A 15,585-nucleotide genomic window follows, 5' to 3' on the forward strand; every position below is an offset into this window, starting at 1 on the left:
AAGTAGACGAGACAGACAAGTAGACGAGACAGACAAGTAGACGAGATAGACAAGTAGACGAGACAGACAAGTAGACGAGACAGACAAGTAGACGAGACAGACAAGTAGACGAGGCAGACAAGTAGACGAGACAGACAAGTAGACGAGACAGAGAAGTAGACAAGACAGATAAGTAGACAAGACAGACAAGTAGACGAGACAGACAAGTAGACGAGACAGACAAGTAGACGAGACAGATAAGTAGACGAGACAGACAAGTAGACGAGGCAGATATCCCACTAGTGAATAAATACATTGTTTGATATACTCTGAAAGTCTTGATGAAGTCTATCTTGTTAACTGAAATGCTCTTTGGTTAGTTTGGACTAGTTGATGAAATAGTATTGAATTTGCACACCACACAAAATACTAACGAGAACAACGTGAGATCTCCCACACCCAATCAATGGGACATTTTTGCACTATTAATTCTAGTACCTGACAAGCCAAGAATAAAAAAACCCAGTTATTTAACTATTTATAATGAATTTGTTTTGTTATTGAAGAAGGGGAAAAAATCGTACAAGTTGAAATAATCCCTGTTAAACTATGTAGAAAGAAATAGGTGGCCGCTTTTAAGTTTAAGACTATCAAGAGATAACTATAAAACCTTCCATTTTCATAAGCACATCTCCGGCACAGAGGTTCGCATGTTGGCTTGAGGAGACTTGAAAAGCCATCGAGTTCTAATTCCAGTTTTTAATTAACAATGCATTTAAAAAGCGATCACGGTAACCTTCACACAGACATCCCCTTTTTTTTACCCCCCTCCCAGCCAACCCTTTGCCAACTGGTCCAGACAAGTGATAGGATCCTAGCGTAGTGAGATAATGAAATTGCGTTAAACAAAAAACAATTTGTAAAACAATATTTCTAATCTCATTGTTTCATTATTGTTATTATAGAACTATTACAAATTTAATGACATGACTGATCCGAACTAAATGATACAACTACTCTTAATATAAGCTTTTTGAAAATTTTAAAACATGTTTTCTTCTTTTAGCAGTGTAAAATCATCACGTCTACTAAATAAGAATGCGAGTTCTTGTACTGCTGGCTATAATTTGTATTCTAAATGTCTGTGTGGCTCAATCAGAGAGTTGTAAGTTTAAATGTCTTCCAGTGAATTGTAAAGTTAAGGGAGTAAACTGAAAAAAAAAAATATCTGGAGCTTCGTTAGCATAGGCACAAATATTAGAAAATGTTGAACAGCCTTTATATTTAATTTCACTAATTACTTTTAATAGCGAACTAATTATGTCTCCCATTAATTCTCATGCATTACTGGCCATACTAACTACCAAAAGTCTGTCACGAGATATTTTGTGTTTCGTGAATATATGTCCTCATATACGTATATGTTGGTACTAGTTTACACGCGGAACTGCTCCGCGTGTGTAGAGTTGTGATTCGTTATCTATTTATTTGACCATTATTAAAGGACCAGATTATTTGGAGCTCTCGTTGTCAGGTTCTTGTTTTGATGTGTTGTGTGTTTAGAATTTTTTACACAAGACCTGATTAGGAGAGAATCGTAACAATATATATATTTATATATATATAAATATATATATATATACATATGTAAATAGATATACAGATACACGTATATGTAGATAGATAGATAGATTTGTAGATATGGATACATACTAATACATATATTATTATTATATTATTATATATATATTATATATATATATGCAGAAATAGATAGATGTATAGATATACTAGTTAATTTTTTTCATTATACATATACATTTCCCTTTCGTATAGATTATAGAACACAACATTATATGAAATTTAATTTTACTTTTAGGGTTCAATTTATTTTTAGGTTAAACATTATTTTCAGGTTTTACATTATTTTCAGGTTTAACCTATTATTTTTTAGGTTTAACATTATTTTTAGGTTAAACATTATTTTTTAGGTTTAACATTATTTTTATGTTTAGCATTTATTTTTAGGATTAACATTATTTTCAGGTTTAACATTATAATTTTAGATGTAACATTATATTTTTAGATGTAACATTATTTTTAGGTTAAACATTATTTTTAGGGTAAACATTATTTTTAGGGTAAACATTATTTTTAGGTTTATGCTCATTGTCAAAACTTTTTTTTTTTACGTTTTTCTTCGGTCATTCTGCAGTGACGTAAGTACACATTTTTGATGCAATACTTTTTTTTGTTTCTTTCGAAAGTTAGTTCATTGTATTTCCAATCTTAGAAAGCTTCTATCAACTCACTCTGTCTGTCTGGTAAAACGTTTGCACACGTTATTTCTCCCACACCCACTCTCGTATCGAGCTGAAATTTGGCACAATTTTTTCTAGTACCTGACAATTATTTCTTGTACCTGACAATTATTTCTTGTACCTGACAATTATTTCTTGTACCTGACAATTGTTTCTTGTACCTGATAATTGTTTCTTGTACCTGACAATTATTTCTTGTACCTGACAATTGTTTCTTGTACCTGACAATTATTTCTTGTACCTGACAATTATTTCTTGTACCTGACAATTATTTCTTGTACCTGACAATTATATCTTGTTACTTTTTGTATCTTAAACAAGGGAAAGAAGAAATTGTAGTTAATTGAAGTGGTGGTATAAGCTGAATTAGTCCCCTTTTTTAGGTTATCGTGTGAGTCTTCCTGAACACAAACCTGTCAAAACAGGGCGAGACTATAGTAACAATAAGTCATTTGTTAATATGCATGACTGATGTAATCATCTTCTTTTGTGAAGTGAAGTGAATTGACGTCTGTATTGTAGAAGAGAAGACTATACAAACTTCCACCTTCATAGCTCTCCACTAGAAGAGTGGTCAGTGTGTTGGCTTGAGAAGCCTGAAAAGGCTTGAGCCATTAGTTTGTATTCGGGTCGTTCACCCTTTTTAAAATTTTTATTAATTCTTTATTATTCTTGATATAGATCTATTACAAATGTAGTGGTATGACAAATCCAAACTAACTGACACAAGTATCCTTAATATAAGCTTTATTTTTTAAATGGTATTTTACAAATATTCTTTCCTGTATCTAATTTGAAATATTATCAAGTTAAAAACTAATTTACTATTTTTATAAGAGACACTTATAGATTTACATGTTTTCATATGCTTTATAGTCTTAAGATTGGACACAATTTCACCTTTATATATATATATATATATATTTACAAAGCTTATATGAAATCACTCTGTCTGTCTTTTTGTCTGCCTGGGTGTAATCTTTCGTCCACGTTATTTCTTCCATTTCTCGAATCAAGTTGATAGTCAGAGGCAACCCCCTTCGAATTTACCAGGAATATTCAAACCATAGTCTTGTTTTGATTGCAAGTAGTTTTTGGATGATGTTGTTTTTTAATCCATGGACATTTGTAGTAATTCGGCACCTTTGCTCCCCACCCGCCTTCGAGTCCAACAAGAGAACTGGCCATTCGGATGTACAGAATGAGCCCTCCAGGGCAACACTGGTGCTATACTCAGTCAGCTGCAGCATCGGACATGTGTCCGAGACAGCTGCTCCCTGGTTGACCCTCCGGCCACTGCCCTCCTGCACAGGTCGATGACCGATGCTGGTAGCTCAGCGTGACCAGCCGGTTAACCCAGAGCGGGCGATCTGAGCCTCAGGTCTAGGGAAACTTACAGCCAAAGTACTGTATTGTGGTAGTTTATCCTCGGATAGACACCTACTCAAATACCAGGATCTCTTTTCCCCCCTTTACCCGTCCCAGTCCACTGCAAACGGACTGGTCTAAGACTTAAGGGGATTTTAAAGATAAGCAGACAGAATGATAGGTAATGAGAGCAGACTGAGAGAAAGAGGAGGCAGACACAATGATAGAAAAGCTCCAAAAGTGCTGAGGAGGAGGAGCGCAGTTTAACGTCATGTCTCGGGACGCACATTTTAAATGAAATGTTCACTTAAGTGAAAGAATGTGTTTATACAAGTCGAATATAATTTAAAACAACAATTAATAAGCTGTTTCAAAATTTTACAATATATATATACTGGACTTACGGAACACTTATGTAAGATTGCTCTTTATTGATTTCTCATCAGCTTTTAATACTATACAACTTCATTTACTCATTGAAAAGATGAAAGCGTTGCAGATTAGTCCATACATAATACTATGGGCTAATGAATTTTTGACCCAGAGAGCTCAGAGGGTTAGGGTAAACAATGTTTTATCTAATGAACGCATAGTTAACACAGGGGCGCCCCAGGGGGCTGTGACATCGCCATTGTGGTTCATTTTGTACACCAATGATTTTCAATCCGATAGTTCTTGTTGCTCCTTCACAAAATTCGCTGATGATGCGGCTCTTCTTGCACTGTTCTCAGAGAGCTCAGACGTAAATGAGTATTTCAAAGAAATAGAACACATTGAAAAATACTGTAAAGATAATTTTTTATTATTAAATGTAAAAAAAACCAAAGAAATGATAATCGATTTTCGTAGGGACAAGAAGGAAAATGATATTGTTTCTGTAGCTGGAGAGATTATTGAAATTGTGCAAATCTTTAGATACCTCGGTACCATGGGCGTAGCATGTGGGGTTCTTGGGGGTTCAACTCCCCCCCCCCCGAAATGAAATCCACCCCCTGCGGGGGGGGGGGGACGGAATTAAGTGACTGATTTTTGCTTTCATTTTGTTTATTTTAGGTGAGATTTTAATACTAAATCATCACTTACCACAGCACAGCCGAGGCAGTTTTGAGTTAAAAACCCTCTACCAGGTGGTTTTGAGTTTAAATCCCTAAAACCAGGGGGTTTTGAGATTTAAAAAACAAAAAAACCCTATCAGGGGGTTTTGAGATACCAATCCCTCTACCAGAGGGCTTTGAGTTTAAAACCCCCTACAGGGTTTTTTGAATTTTAAACCCACTACCAGAGGTTTTTGCAGTTAAATCCCCCTCTTCTATAAAACAAAACAAAAAATGCAAACAACAATCCCCAAATTCCAACAGCACAGTTGAGGAAGATTTTGATTTTAAACCCCCTCTGATCTTCAATATAAAAAATGCAAATTACACTCTCAAAATTCTATGAGGGTAGCCAAAGGGGTTTTCAGTTTAACCCCCCCCCCCCCTCCAGTTGGCGTTTGAAGCTAAAAAGTACCTCTTAAATATAAAAAAAAAAGCAAAATACACATTATAAAATCTATGAGCGTAGCCAAAGGGGTTTTGAGTTTAAATCCCCCTCCTCCAGATTACTTTTTCTTTAAAGTTTAAAACCCCTCCAGATGGTTTTGAGTTTAAAATTCCCCTACAGAGCGTTTAGAGTTGAAAACCTCTGTCTTCAATCCTATACTCTTAAGCAAGCAATTCTTGTATGTATGTATGTATGTATATATATATATTTATATATATATAAATTTTATTTCAAAAACGGCTCTAACGATTTTCTTTAAAATTTCAAGGTATGTGCATATTAGTGAGAAAAAAATCCTCAACTCATTGGCCACATCGGGAAAACTCGAGGTCGACCGTTATATCGGTTTGAAAATGCCTCATTATCGAAAAATTAATTTTGGCTAGAATGTTTTATGAATGAAAATTTTCCATGACGTATACGGGAAGAACGCTGCTTACGTCACTAGGCTTATCGCAGTACACTAAAATATTTCTTTGCAAACAAGAACGAGTTTTAAAGAACCATTAGACCTAATTAAACATTTGCGCACCATCTTACTGTAGATTGATTTATTATAGAACTATGAAAGAAAAGTAATGAAATTAAATGTGCCGATGTATGATTAGTTATTGTGTTTTAAGTGCTTAATAAATTGTTTACTCTTTAATTGCGTAGAGTGGTGTAGATACCTTTTACATTGTTGTTTATTTTGCTGGTGACCTCCAGCTGTCTCGTTCTGTGCTATCTTCTATGTCAGCTAAGGCAAGTTGGCGCCTAAACTGGTCTTTTAAGCGTTACGGTGTTACGTCGACCACTTTTTAACTCACCAAAAAAGACTGCCTTTGGCATACGTTCGTCTGAGATTCGTCTCCCATACAGGATACTGCTCTGTCCTGCGTAACTGTCGGACTTAAAGAATTCCATCTATACAAAGGACGCGGATACACATTTGAGACCAAACTAAAATCTGCTGCCGAGGACAGACGCAGACGCTAAAAGAAAATCTTAATCGATCACCGCGGACAATGGTTATGCTTGCCCTGTCTGTGGCAAAATATGTATGTCACAGCTGCAATCCTCATTGATTTTCGGACTCGAAGACAAGCCTTATTATTATTTTGCTGGTGAGTTATTACCATGTGTTCATGCTTCGGTGTCTACTGTCCTGTACCAAAACAAAGGAAATGGTCATAACACAGCTTCTCTGCGCCTTACTTGCTCACACTAAACATGATATCCATCTAGCGGTCAACGAGTTTGCGTACGCTGCAGCCTCTTTTGATTTAATTATAAACCTCGGTAAAAAGCTTGTAGTTAGGGCGTGTTGACGGAAGGCCCAGGAGAGATCTGAATGGAGAGATCTGTAAAAGCAGGCCATATCCCTCCACGGGCTGTAGCACCACTGGGATGGATGGATGGATGACAAAAGCCGGTATGAACTTCTTATAGACCGACAGTCAGGCTGGGCAGGGTACGTATCCCATATGGGGGACGAACATATTTTTCGGCGTAACAGAGGTGCCCCACGGAAACGTTTCTTTAGAAAACTAATGCAATGATTTAAGTCTATTAAGAAAAAATTTGCCATTTTACTTTGTCACAAAGTGCCTGTTTTACCCTATAACGTAGAGATTTGCGTCACTTGATTTTTCGTACTAAAGCCATAATGAATATATACTAATTCCATAATTAAATGTCTGAACGTTACCATCTGAGAAGTAACACTGCAAAGACTTTCTTCCAAGCCAATAATAGTAGGCCTACAATAGTTTTACGCAAAAGATGGATTGTAAAACTATAAGACGGATGTGAGATGTGGTTGGTCTAGACTATAGGAGGACTTAAGAGACTTTATATTTAATCGCCATGTGCAATTACATTTAGAACTAACAGAACACTAAAGAAACTCTTCAGATTAGTAGACTTTATCTGATCTTTCATTTTCGTAATTACAACAATAGCCCAATAGTTTTACGCGAAAGAAGCAATGTAAAACGTTAAGACGTGAGCTGTGGTTTTCTATAGGCCTACTGTTGGGGGCACTTTCTATTCAAATCGCCATGTACAATTACATTGAGAACTGACAGAACGAAAAAGCAACTCTTTGGATTGAGTCTTTACCCGATCGTTCATTTTCGTAATTACAACAATATTCCCAAAATTACTTCGGGTATATATCCTTCCTTCACAAATTATTCATCCGAGCGAGGCTCGGTCACCTGATATTATTATTTTAAAGCAAACTACTGTCACCAAATTCTATGATCGTAGCTAAATGGGGTTTTGAATTAAAAACAAAACAAAAAAACTCCATAGATTTCTTAGTTTAAAACCCCTCAACAGATGATTTGACGAAAAAACATTCCTTTTCGATATAAAATCTAAAGCGAAATACAGGCATGTAATTCCAAGAGCGTAGTCAAGAAAGGTTACAAATTTCTACCAGTGGCTTGGACTCCATTAATAGAGTGTGAATAGTTTTCTGCCGAAATTGAAAATCATTAAATGTGTCCCAACAAAGATGGCTAAGACAGATTTTAGGAGTCAGTCATAGAGATCGGGTCTAAATCAAAGAAATCATATGCCGAACTGGGAGTCGAATCCTTTGTAAGGTTGTGACGGAGCGTCGCATGAGGTTTTGCGGGACATGTTATCACACAAAATGAATTACGCAAAATAAGACCTTGCCGGAAAATGCGCCGAACGGCGCGAGAGGGTCTAAGTCAGTAAGAATAGCACATTAGGTTTTTGAAATAAAACTTTTTAATAGCAAGATAATGCACTGTAGATACCTCAAAATATTGTTATAAACCTGGTGGTGGCACAGATGGGGGTAGTGGTGTGTGTGTAGTCAGCCGACGCAAATCGCCCCAGGCCAGCGCTAGACGAGCGGTCAACCGTGACGAGTTACGACGATCGGCCGAGACGAGTGTCAACAAGAGAGTTCGGGAAGGATCGCCGACGTGAACAGAGCTCAGGGGCGTCACGAGAGTTGTAGTCATCTGACCACCCAGAATGGTCGAGCGACGTTCTGTCCGGTTCTAGAAGGCCAGCAGGGACCCTATATAAAGAGCGAAGGTATCAGAGACCAGTCAGTGACAACTTACCGATCTACAGTTCGTTACAACGGCTCAGTACAAGTCAGAGGCGAGACAGAGAGAGACCAGTGCAAGAGTTGATACGGCGGAGAGATATTTGTACAGTCTTGTGTTACGTGCTGCCAATCGTACAGTATTGGCTGTTATTTATTGACATTAAACTATTACGTTATTTTGAAGCCCAGAGTTGTCAAGTTCTTTAAGTTGGTGGTGTCTGGTGCAGTTTGCAGAGAGCCTGGATTGCGAGCTTCGTAACAACTGGTGTCAGAAGTGGGATCGGATCTGCAATGGCTACTACGAAAACGTTAGACCAACTCCTTGTTAAGGAACTGAAGGAAGAGCTCCGTGGTCGAGATCTGAAGACAAGCGGCAACAAAGAAACCTTACAAGCACGCCTTCGGGAAGAACTGGTGAAGGAAAAAGAAGATCCGGACACATACCTTTTTGAAGTCGAACCGGACTTGCTGGAACAGCTCACCAGTAGAATGCAGCAACAGATCACCAGTACCATACAGGAACAGATGGCAGCTATGCAGGGACAAATCGCCAGTAGCAAACAGGAGCAGATGGCAGCTATGAACTCGGGGCTAGAAAACACCAATTACAAGATAGACGCCATGGACTCGGGAATCAAAACGGAGTTATTGGCAATGAACCAACGCATACATGCTGTGGAGGAGAGAATCACCAGCATTGACGAGCAGATGAATCAGAGGGTCGACGCAGTAGAGAAGGCCATCGACGAAATGAAGATACAAGTCTAACGCAAGCACACAAATGTACCAGAAGCAGATATGACGTCATTTGTACCTGAAGTCTTCGGGAAAATGAAGCCCCCCGTATTTGATGGTTCCGTGTCCTGGTCAGTATGCAAGAAGCAATTTGACGCAGCAGCCAAAGTTAACAAATGGAACAGCGAGGAGGAGAAAGCAACAGCCCTTGTGTTATCCCTAAGAGGAAAAGCCTCCGAATTGCTACAGTCTCTACCGAACCAGCAAGACTTCGCCGCCCTTGTCCAGGCAATGGAACTCCGATACGGGGATGAACATCTACAAGAAGTATATCGTGTGCAACTAAAGACCAGACAACAGCGCCCCGATGAAACACTACAGGAGCTAGAGACAGACATCGAACGCCTCGCACATCTAGCCTACCCAACAGCCGCACAAGATTTTCTGGAGGTCATTATTACAGACGCCTTCATTGATGCGCTTCGAGACCCCGAGTTAAAGAAAGCCACCAGAGTTAGTGGTAGACGTAAGGCCAGTGAAGCCCTCGTATACGCTCTCTCATATGAAGCCGCTAAAGACGCATCTGGGAGCGTTCATCAAGGCCGAAAGTTAGAAGTCAAAGAGGAAGAATTCGCACAACTTGTTAGAAGGGTGACAGAGGCACTAGATGAACGACGAACAAACCAGATACCAGAACATCAACCTAGGGCTCCTGTACGATGCTGGAATTGTGGTGAACTCGGTCATATACAAAGAAGCTGCAGTAGAAGATTTCCACAAACTGGAACCCATTACAGATCAGAAAGGTATGCACGACCAAGTTCTCGGGGCTACCAGGGAAACTAGCACGCGCCGGCTTCAAGGGGCGGAACCCGGCGACACAGAGAATGAGAGCCCCTACAACCATCATCCCGGTCGCCGTGCTAGGACAGAGTAAGAGTCTGAAAATCATCGGAAAAATTGGATGTCAAAATTATCACTTCCTCCTAGATACTGGTGCCTCACGATCAGTCATCCGGACGGATAAAGTGGACAGTAGCAAGAAAACGCCAGTTAGAGCCTACTCGTTAAAAACAGCCAGTGGAGAACTGATGCCCATAAAAGGCCTGATCGACATAACAGTCCAGATCGGGAATCAGTCATTCGAACACGAATTCCTGATTGCTGACGTCACAGATGATTGCATAATAGGGCTCGACTTCATGCTGAAATATGGCTTTTCCTTAAATATCGGCGGAGGCACTTTACAATATGGAGACCTCGAAGTACCCTTGCTTGGCGACGAGAATGAAGAAGATGGCCGAGTCAGAAGGATTAAGTTGGTAGAAAATACAACCTTGCCTGCCAAGTCTGAAATGATCATTTGGGGGAAAATTGAGGACGGCTATCCCACGACAGGAACAGCGCTGGTAGAAAGCTTGGACACCAACCACAACGGGATAGCAGTAGGAAAGGCACTAGTCACGATTGGGAAAGACCTAATGGTACCAGTAAGAATTGTGAACCTCGGTACAGTAGAGAAACACTTTCGGAAAGGTAGCACCATCGCTGGTTGCCATGCTCTTGAGATGATAAGAAACTGTAGCAGTGAAAACCCCGTCGAAAGACTCGAGTCCAGTGAACCGCAGGTTACTAAATTTCTGACAGAAGTCAAAACGATATTGTCGAAAGAACAGTACACCAAAGCAGAACAATTCCTCAGAGAGTTTTCTGACATATTGCCATCTGATGAAATGGACTTTGGGCGGACAAATCTAATCCAGCATCGAATAGACACAGGAAACACTAGGCCTATACGACAGCAACCACGTCGCCTGCCGCTAGCAAAACACCAAGAAGCTATGGACATCATAGAACGAATGAGGCAGCAAGGGGTTGTTGAACCATCCAACAGTCCATGGTGTTCACCCATCGTCTTGGTAAAGAAGAAAGATGGGTCCACGAGATTTTGTGTCGACTATAGATTATTAAATGACGCCACACACAAGGACAGCTACCCGCTTCCTAGGATTGACGACACATTGGACACACTTGCTGGGTCACAGATCTTTTCCACCCTTGACCTGAAGAGCGGTTACTGGCAAGTAGGACTACACCCCGAGGACAGAGATAAAACGGCCTTCTCTGCTGGTAATGGTCTCTGGCAATTTACCGTGATGCCTTTTGGACTCTGCAACGCCCCAGCCACCTTTGAAAGACTAATGGAGCATGTGTTAAGAGGACTTAACTGGACCACGTGTCTTGTCTACTTAGATGACATTATCGTCATAGGCAGAACTTTCGAGGAACATATCGATAACCTGAAGGAAGTATTCGAACGAATCAGAAACGCTGGAATGAAATTGAATCCAAAGAAGTGCTCCTTGTTCAGAAGGAGCGTCAAGTACCTTGGGCACATCGTGTCGAAGGAAGGAGTCAGCACAGACCCGGATAAAGTCGAAGCCGTAAATGAATGGCCGATCCCCGCTAATATCCAGGAGTTAAGAAGCTTTCTTGGACTCTGCACGTACTACAGACGTTTCGTACCAAACTTCTCTAGCCTCTGTAGCGCCCTTCATCAATTGACAGAACCAAAGCGGCCGTTTATTTGGACAACGGAATGCCAGGAGGCCTTTGAGCGACTTAAAAAGGCTCTTGTTTCGTCACCCATTCTGGCCTATCCGATACCAGGCGAGACGTTCATACTTGACACCGATGCGAGCAATACTGGAATAGGCGCTGTCTTATCCCAAAAGGTAGATGGAACTGAGAGAGTCATAGCTTACTTTAGTCGGAGATTGTCCAAAACCGAGAGAAACTACTGTGTCACAAGACGTGAGCTACTGGCAGTTGTGGATGCCATACAACATTTTCACAAATACTTGTATGGGCAAAAATTCATCCTTAGGACAGATCACGCTGCTCTTCAATGGCTGTTGTCATTTAAAAATCCTGAAGGACAAGTCGCCAGGTGGATTGAACGTTTGCAAACCTATGACTTCGAGACACAGCACCGAAAAGGCCAAACTCACCAGAATGCTGACGCGCTGTCTCGACGGCCTTGCAGAATGGAATGTAAACACTGCAGCAAGGTTGAAGAAAAGGGGGGTATCATTGATTGCCAACGTCTTGGAGTACAAGCTTGTGGATCATGGTCCGACGAAAGAATCCGAGAAGACCAGTTAAAAGATGAAGATCTGGCCCCCATTCTGCTTATGAAGGAAGACGGACAAAGACCGGAATGGCATCACCTTTCTGATAAAGGAGCTGCTACCAAGGCATATTGGGCGCAATGGGACTCACTGACAATTGACAACGGAGTTCTCAAGAGGGTCTGGGAAACCGCAGATGGAGAAAGCAATCGCTTGCAGCTGTTGCTGCCTAAAGTGAGAGTTGCCGAGGTGTTGCAAGAAATCCATAATAATTCTAGTGGGTCACATTTAGGTGTCAACAAGACCTTTGAAAAAGTACGCCAGCGGTTTTACTGGTTCGGCTACCGGGATGATGTAGAAGAATGGTGCCGAAGGTGCGACGCGTGTGCAGCAGCGAAGGGCCCGCAGAGGAGAACGAGGGGACGTATGCAGCAATACAACGTCGGTAATCCCTTCGAAAGAATAGCGATCGATGTAGCCGGACCGTTTCCTGAGTCCCAGAGAGGAAACAAGTACGTTCTAGTGGCGATCGACTATTTTACTAAGTGGCCTGAGGCGTATGCGATACCAAACCAAGAAGCCACCACCATAGCGGAAAAACTTGTAGAAAATTGGATCAGCCGATTTGGTGCTCCCATAGAGTTACACTCCGACCAGGGCCGAAACTTCGAATCCAAGATCTTCCAAGAGATGTGCCAGGTACTCGGCATCGAGAAGACACGCACAACCCCTCTTCACCCCCAGTCAGACGGGATGGTAGAACGATTTAACCGAACACTGGAACAACACCTGTCGAAAGTCGTCGATGATCGCCAAGATGACTGGGACACCTATATACCGTTGTTCCTTATGGCATATAGAGGGTCGATTCACAGCACCACTGGTTACACTCCAGCAAAGATGTTGTTCGGCCGAGAGCTGCAACTACCATGTGACTTGTTATTCGGGATCCCGGGAAATGTGCCAGCCTCTTCAACAGACTATGTCACGAATCTCCGAAAACGGATGGAGAAAACTCACGCTCTAGCCCGAAGGAACATCAAGATCAACAGTGACCAGGTGAAGACAAGGTACGACAAACGGGCCAATGCCGCTGGGTTTCAGGAGAACGATCTGGTGTGGCTTTACAACCCACAAAGACGAAAAGGCAAATCCCCAAAGCTTCAAAGAGACTGGGAAGGACCCTACCGAGTGATAAAAAGAATAAACGATGTTGTGTATCGAATACAGAAGAGCCCAAGGTCGAAACTGAAGGTCGTCCACATCGACAGACTCAACAAGTACTATGGTGAAGCTGGATCTGCCCGGGACGGACAGATCTAAGGAGGGGGCAGTGTTATAAACCTGGTGGTGGCACAGATGGGGGTAGTGGTGTGTGTGTAGTCAGCCGACGCAAATCGCCCCAGGCCAGCGCTAGACGAGCGGTCAACCGTGACGAGCTACGACGATCGGCCGAGACGAGTGTCAACAAGAGAGTTCGGGAAGGATCGCCGACGTGAACAGAGCTCAGGGGCGTCACGAGAGTTGTAGTCATCTGACCACCCAGAATGGTCGAGCGACGTTCTGTCCGGTTCTAGAAGGCCAGCAGGGACCCTATATAAAGAGCGAAGGTATCAGAGACCAGTCAGTGACAACTTACCGATCTACAGTTCGTTACAACGGCTCAGTACAAGTCAGAGGCGAGACAGAGAGAGACCAGTGCAAGAGTTGATACGGCGGAGAGATATTTGTACAGTCTTGTGTTACGTGCTGCCAATCGTACAGTATTGGCTGTTATTTATTGACATTAAACTATTACGTTATTTTGAAGCCCAGAGTTGTCAAGTTCTATAAGTTGGTGGTGTCTGGTGCAGTTTGCAGAGAGCCTGGATTGCGAGCTTCGTAACAATATGCATTTTGTTGGCTTTCAATATATATATAATTTTTTTCCGCGGGGTAGGGTGGGTGGTCGGGGGGGGGGGAATCCTCCCCCTCCCCGAAAAAAAATTCTGGCTACGCCCATGCTTGGTACTATCCTAGACAATAAACTAAATTTTACTGCAAATACTGATTATATCAGCAAAAAAGGGCAGCAAAGATTACGATTACTAAGAAAACTGTCCTCGTTTAATGTTAGCGAAAAGGCCTTGGCTATGTTTTATCACGCTCACATCTGCAATATTTTAAGTTTCAATATCACTGCCTGGTATGGCAATCTGAGCATTAAAAATAAAAATAAACTTTATAGAATCCTAAATGCAGCTGGTAAAATCATTGGCAAAAAACAAACCCCGTTTGGGCAGTTGTTTGAGACAAACATCTATAAAAAAAAGCTAACAAGATCCTCGAAATAAAGAATCACCCTTTGTGTCAGGATTTTGTGATTTTACCATCACAGAAGAGATACAAGACACCGATACTTACTTAGACTTAGGTCCTCCCGCGCCGTTCGGCGCATTGGGCGGCAAGCTGTCTCCATAATGATCTGTCACTGGCAATGTCTGAAGCCTCCTCCCACCTTGTGTCCACTGTTCTGAGTTCCTCATGAAGGTGTGTCGCCAGGTAATACGAGGACGTCCCTGTTTGCGCTTTCCTTGTTTTGGCTTCCATGTTATCGCAACTCTTGGTGTGCGTAATTCATTTGGACGTAGAACATGTCCCGCAAACCTCATGCGACGCTCAGTCACAACCTCACTAAGTGTTCGTCTCCCAATTCGGCATAGGATTTCCTTGTTTGAGATCCGGTCTGTGTAACTGACTCCTAAAATCCGTCTCAGCCATCTCTGTTTAGCCACATTTAGTCTTTTCTCAATTTTGACAGATAACTTCCATGTTTCACATGCATATATTGCAGTTGGAATGACGATTGTGTTGAGAAGGTGTATTTTTGTCTCGAGTCCAATGGCTTGGCTAGTCCAAATAGGCTGCAGTCTTTGGAAAATGCTCCCTGCCTTTCCTATTCGGCACGCTACATCATGGTAGGCACTCCCATCATTTGTTATGATGCTGCCAAGGTACGTAAACTTGTCCAGCTCTTCAAGCTTTGACTCGCCAAGTCTGACGGGGACACCCTTTGCCTTATATCCCACTCGCATAATTTTAGTCTTATCAAAGTTTATGCAGAGGCCAATTTTGGGTGCCTCTCTGTCTAGGCTCTCCGTCATTTCTTGAATGGATTTATTTGTAGCCCCGAGTAGTGCAACATCATCAGCAAAGTCCAAGCCCGTCAATCGGAGTTGTTCATGCCATGGAATACCGAAGGCAGTCTGGTTCATTGCTCTCCTCATTATGTAGTCGATGGCTAGAAGGAAAAGGAAGGGAGATAAGATGCACCCCTGTCTCACACCTGTCTCGATTGTAAAAAACTCTGTTGTTTCCTCTTCTGTTTTAATGCAGCAACTAGACTGACTGTAAAGTGTCACGGCCTGGTTCATGTTGTAGGCGTGATGACGCG

The sequence above is a fragment of the Biomphalaria glabrata genome, chromosome 9 (genome assembly GCF_947242115.1).
Source record: "Biomphalaria glabrata chromosome 9, xgBioGlab47.1, whole genome shotgun sequence".
Lineage (NCBI taxonomy): Eukaryota > Metazoa > Mollusca > Gastropoda > Planorbidae > Biomphalaria > Biomphalaria glabrata.